The sequence below is a fragment of the Salmo salar genome, chromosome ssa11 (genome assembly GCF_905237065.1).
Source record: "Salmo salar chromosome ssa11, Ssal_v3.1, whole genome shotgun sequence".
In the NCBI taxonomy this organism is placed as follows: Eukaryota; Metazoa; Chordata; class Actinopteri; order Salmoniformes; family Salmonidae; genus Salmo; species Salmo salar.
In genome coordinates, this window is record NC_059452.1 from 99,485,006 (window position 1) to 99,490,677 (window position 5,672).

Below are 5,672 nucleotides of genomic sequence, written 5' to 3' on the forward strand. Positions count from 1 at the left end.
CGTTTGTCTGACATTACATTTCAGTCATTTATCAGACGCTCTTATCCAGAGCAACTTACAGTAGTGAATGCATACATTTTCAAACTTTTTTTGTGTTGGACCTTTGGGAATCGAAACCCACAACCATGGCGTTGCAAGTGCCATGCTGTACCACTATCAACTGATCCACACAGGACCAAACAATACAATCTAACTGCTTGTTGTTCTCAATGGGTCTGTGTCCCGGGCTCAGATTAAGCTCTTTCAGTGGAGAATCGTGTCCAGACAACTCCTAGCCTGAGAGTGATTGATGGGTGGTGACATGGTGAGGGCTCCACCTTACCCTCTGATAGGCTTGCTGCTAATTACATGGACAAGGGGGCCCTGGTCAGTAATCCTAGATCAGTGATCCTACTCGGAAAATTTGTGAATACAGGCCTAGATCTTGCCTAAATTGTAGGTGTGTGTGTGAGTACATGGCGGGTGGGGAGAGGAGTGTACTGCAGGGGTGTGTGGTGGTCTGGCCAGTCATTTGTGGGGTGTCTCTGTAGCCTCAGTTCTTTGGCTCTTACCCCTTGCGTTGTCTTAAGGGTAAAAAATGACCTGCCACTATGTTAACAGCAGAGAAAACCCACTAAATGATATTTTTCAACTTGAACAGCAAAATAACATGGTCCTTGTCACTGTATGACAACCAGGGCAGGATGGCAGCACAAAATGTCATAAGGATGACCCCAGGACCCACAAGACGTGCAGTTGCCTAGGCCCAGGAGATCGGCTCAACATTCTACATGCTCATCACACCAGCCATCGAAAAAATCATTTTTGGAGGGTTTCTGTAAATATGGAGACAACTGGAAAAGGATGGATGAGATTGACCTGCGTGTCTACATAGGGCTGCTAATCTTAGCGGGTGTGTATAGGTCTCGAGGTGAGGCTACATGTAGTCTCTGGGATGCAGAGAGTGGAAGGGTGATTTTCCATGCCATGATGCCACTGAAAGTCTTTCACACTTTCTCAAGAATGCTACGATTTGATAACCGTGAGTCAAGACCTGCAAAACATGTGAGAGACAAACTGACGGCCATAAGAGAGGTCTGGGAGAAGTGGGTGGAGCGTCTGCCGTACCTCTACAACCCTGGGCCTGAAGTAACAGTGGATGAGGCCATACCTCTACAACCCTGGGCCTGAAGTAACAGTGGATGAGGCCATACCTCTACAGCCCTGGGCCTGAAGTAACAGTGGATGAGGCCATACCTCTACAACCCTGGGCCTGAAGTAACAGTGGATGAGGCCATACCTCTACAGCCCTGGGCCTGAAGTAACAGTGGATGAGGCCATACCTCTACAGCCCTGGGCCTGAAGTAACAGTGGATGAGGCCATACCTCTACAACCCTGGGCCTGAAGTAACAGTGGATGAGGCCATACCTCTACAGCCCTGGGCCTGAAGTAACAGTGGATGAGGCCATACCTCTACAGCCCTGGGCCTGAAGTATCAGTGGATGAGGCCATACCTCTACAGCCCTGGGCCTGAAGTAACAGTGGATGAGGCCATACCTCTACAGCCCTGGGCCTGAAGTAACAGTGGATGAGGCCATACCTCTACAGCCCTGGGCCTGAAGTAACAGTGGATGTGGCCATACCTCTACAACCCTGGGCCTGAAGTAACAGTGGATGAGGCCATACCTCTACAGCCCTGGGCCTGAAGTATCAGTGGATGAGGCCATACCTCTACAGCCCTGGGCCTGAAGTAACAGTGGATGAGGCCATACCTCTACAACCCTGGGCCTGAAGTAACAGTGGATGAGGCCATACCTCTACAGCCCTGGGCCTGAAGTAACAGTGGATGAGGCCATACCTCTACAACCCTGGGCCTGAAGTAACAGTGGATGTGGCCATACCTCTACAACCCTGGGCCTGAAGTAACAGTGGATGAGGCCATACCTCTACAACCCTGGGCCTGAAGTAACAGTGGATGAGGCCATACCTCTACAACCCTGGGCCTGAAGTAACAGTGGATGAGGCCATACCTCTACAACCCTGGGCCTGAAGTATCAGTGGATGAGCACCTGGTTCCATTCAGAGGTACATTTCATATCTGTAATGTAAGTGATTTTCACTGTTCATTTTATTATATATTGCTGTAATATCATTGATTTATGTGATTGTTTTCTGTGACACTGATACTAATTACTGATAGTAATCTCTTTTGTCAAAAGGTCGCTGTCCTTTATGGCAGTATATGCCCAGCAAGCCAGCAAAGTATGGCATCAAGATATGGGTGGTTTGTGATGCACAATCCAGCTACGCTTGGAAGATGCAAGTCTACACAGGGAAGCCGACCAGTTGAGGCCCGGAGAAGAACCAGGAGATGCGGGTTGTGATTGATGTGACAGGGGGACTGAGGGGGCACAATGTCACGTGTGACAATTTCTTCCTCTTATGAACTCAGCTCCTGAAGAGGAAGCTCACCATGGTTGGCACAGTTAGAAAGAACAAGCCTGAGCTCCCCCTGCAGTCCTCGCAACAAGGGGGAGAGAGGCCTTTCATCAAAGTTTGCCTTCACCCCCACTCTAGTTTCTTACCTCCCAAAGAGGAACAAGAATGTGGTCCTCCTGAGCACACTGCACAAAACGGCTGAGATCAGTGATCGTGAGGACAGGAAGCCAGCCATCATCCTGGACTACAACCACAACAAAGGAGGTGTGGACAACCTGGACAAGGTGATTGGAACTTACAGCTGCAGGAGGATGACTGGCCCCTGGTCATCTTCCATAACATCATTGATGTGTCCTCATACAATGCCTCTGTGATATGAAACAAGATCAACCCTACCTGGATGCCTGATCAGCGGAACATGAGGAGGGTGTTCCTGGAGCAGCTGGGAAAGGCACTTGTAACCCCACACATTTCAAAAAAGGAGCAACTCCGAGTCACAGCAGTCTCTGCAGCGCTTGTGAAAGCTGTTCAGGGGGCTGAATCTTGTCCTGATCCACCGGAGGCTGCAGCTGGGGCAGGCAAGAGGAGGAGATGCCAATTCTGCCCCCCAAAGAAGGACTGTAAAACAAATACTATGTGCTGCACATGTGAGAAATACATCTGCAAAGTCCATGCACACACACTTGCATACTGTCCTACATGTGCTAATTAGAGTTGATTGATTTATTTTCTTCACGTTTTTGTTTTGTATCTATCTTATTTTATTCTAATTGTTGTTACACCTTGTGGTCAGGGGCAATGGTTAAAACATGGGAGAAGAATAGTATTTTTGTAGTTGAATTCCTCATTATACAGTAGATAAGAACATATGACTTTGTTGCCAAAAATGTTCAAGACCGTTGTTTCCCTTTAATAAAATGCATTCTGCACATTTCTGCTACTTTCTTAGGCCATACAAGTGCTATGTCTTGCTAAAAAGTTATGTTTACACCTACGCGGTACCTTTAGCATTAATAATAATAATAAACCTCTACTTTAGTAAAGAAAACAATTTTGACAGGTGTGTTGTAATAAAAACGAGTGGTGTCCACTGATTAAATGCAGTATTTCTGCATTGTAAAGAGGGAAAACACATATTCACACAGTTTGTAATGAATGACAGGTTGTTTCTTCGTGCAAAATAGATTTGGGGTTTAAAGTTCAATTAAGCTGCTTTATTTTAGGGGTTTAGTGAAGGCGGGTCATTTTTTACCCTTAAGACAAGGGGTATACAGAATGTTAAAACTACACAAGGGTTAATCTGAAACTCACCCTGCTCTCTACCTCTTCACTGTCACTCGATTGAATGATGTCATTCTCTGACCACTCCTCCTTTCCTGAGCTCATGCTGTGGCAGATGAATCCGAATTAGTTGGGTAACATAGATAATTAAGATGTTTTATTTGCATAATATGCTTATGTGAGATACTTGTTATTAGTATGTATCTCTTTGGACTGGTGTTGGCAGTTGTACTTCTTCCCTCAGCTGGGGCTCAGTCAACTGGGGCCCAGAGAGGGGAGAGGTCAGGCTTGTCTTTCACATGTCCCTGGTGCTATGCAGAATATCAGAAAGGGAAGAGGACAGGAGGGAACATTGTCTTCATATGTGAATGTGTCTTTACCTATTCTAAACCATGTGAAGGGATGGCGTGATTAATGGGGAACCAATTACTTGTCTCCACAATGTCTGTGAGCAAGTCACTCCCTCCTTTTCCATTTTGTGGGGTGGTGTATGGCTGTGTCTGGAACCATGTATGTGTGTGTCCTCTCTTAGATCTTGCACCTATCCTGGGGTAGTGTATGACCTAGAGGCTCACTTCCCTCAGTGAGCTTGTCCAGGAGTGGAGTCAAGAGGGGGTTTACTTGAGATGGGAGTATCTGGAGTTGACAATTGATTTATGCCATTGGATGAGCTAATGGTTCTGTTCTATACCGTACCAGGGAGAGACGGTTCCAGTTTGGAGTAGGAGGACCAGACACTGGTCTACACAATGAAAACTGTTGATACAGCAGTTGCTGTCTGCTATGTTTTATAGATATCTTTCATACAAAACTTAACCTTGTGACCATTCTATGTATCTGTGGTTCGTCATGTATATTGAGGGGTGTATCTTGGCTATAAAAGATCTTTGTACTTTTGTGTAGTCACTTTTTCAATGGTTCATTGAAAGTCAAAGTGCTTTTGCAAAAGCATCTTAATTATTAAAGATGTAATTTTAAGTATAACTCTGACTGGTGTGTGAAGTTTAACTCTCCTCATTTGGTAATGCAGAAATTAGCCACCACAATGCCCTCAACAGACAGAATAGCAACACCAGCAGAAATACAGCACCCCTCATTCTGAAATGGCACCTCTTCAGAAATGATATAGTCTAGGCAGCTAGGATACATCAGTTAGCTAACCATTTACAGTAACATCATTTCATTAATAGTAACAAGAAATATGTTTATTAACCTATCTTATCATTTGAAATCTAAAATAGAAACGGAGAAATATCACTATATTGCCATTCATAGATTAATTAATAGCTATTAAGGACTGAAGGAGTGGGAATGTATATGTGTAAACATTTGTTTTTAGTGTATGGGGATTAGTGTTAATTTCCTCTTCCCGTAAGGTATTTCTATTTTTATTTTGTAATATTGTTTTACCCCCGTCCAGTTGGTGGCGACAGTACACATTTTTTGTGTAGTTCGCCATAAAACCGAAAGTGGAAGTTGTTTGCGGAACTAAGACATCTGGCTCGAGAGACTTGAGTGTGGGCAAAGATATGTAGAACGTTAGATATGAAGTGAATGGCAAAAAATACGTGTCTCCTGAATCATTTAAGTTATTATACTTAAAAAGAAAGTTTGGCAGCATTTCAGGACTGAAAAACAGTGCGTTAAAAGTGTAGCTGAAGAGAACACGCCGTCTTTTAAAAGTGAAAGTACTGCGTCTCTGCGTTATATTGGTATCGAACATGTCACCCTCCCGAGGAGAGGGGGTGACCTTGATAATTTATTGTTAAAACGAGAGGCTGCCTGGATCTTTAATTTAAAGACCCTTGCTCCCTTCGGTCTCAACATAGACTTTGATCTGAAGCCATTCTTGTGATAATTGTGATTTTGCCATTGTAATTGTTTGTTAGATACATTTTAGACTACAAATGCTATGATCGTATGCTATCCATTTGTATGGATGCCATTTTTTTTAAATATTTGAGTTAACCAA

The 5,672-nt window shown here is 44.3% G+C and overlaps 1 long non-coding RNA gene across 1 annotated transcript; it reads left to right on the forward strand.

Moving 5' to 3' along the window:
• The first annotated feature begins 2,038 nt into the window (after window positions 1-2,038).
• LOC123725205 (uncharacterized) lies at window positions 2,039-3,350 on the forward strand. Its single transcript, XR_006757715.1, has 2 exons — window positions 2,039-2,085; window positions 2,200-3,350. It is a non-coding gene; the product is annotated as an uncharacterized lncRNA (long non-coding RNA).
• Window positions 3,351-5,672: the final 2,322 nt, after the last annotated feature.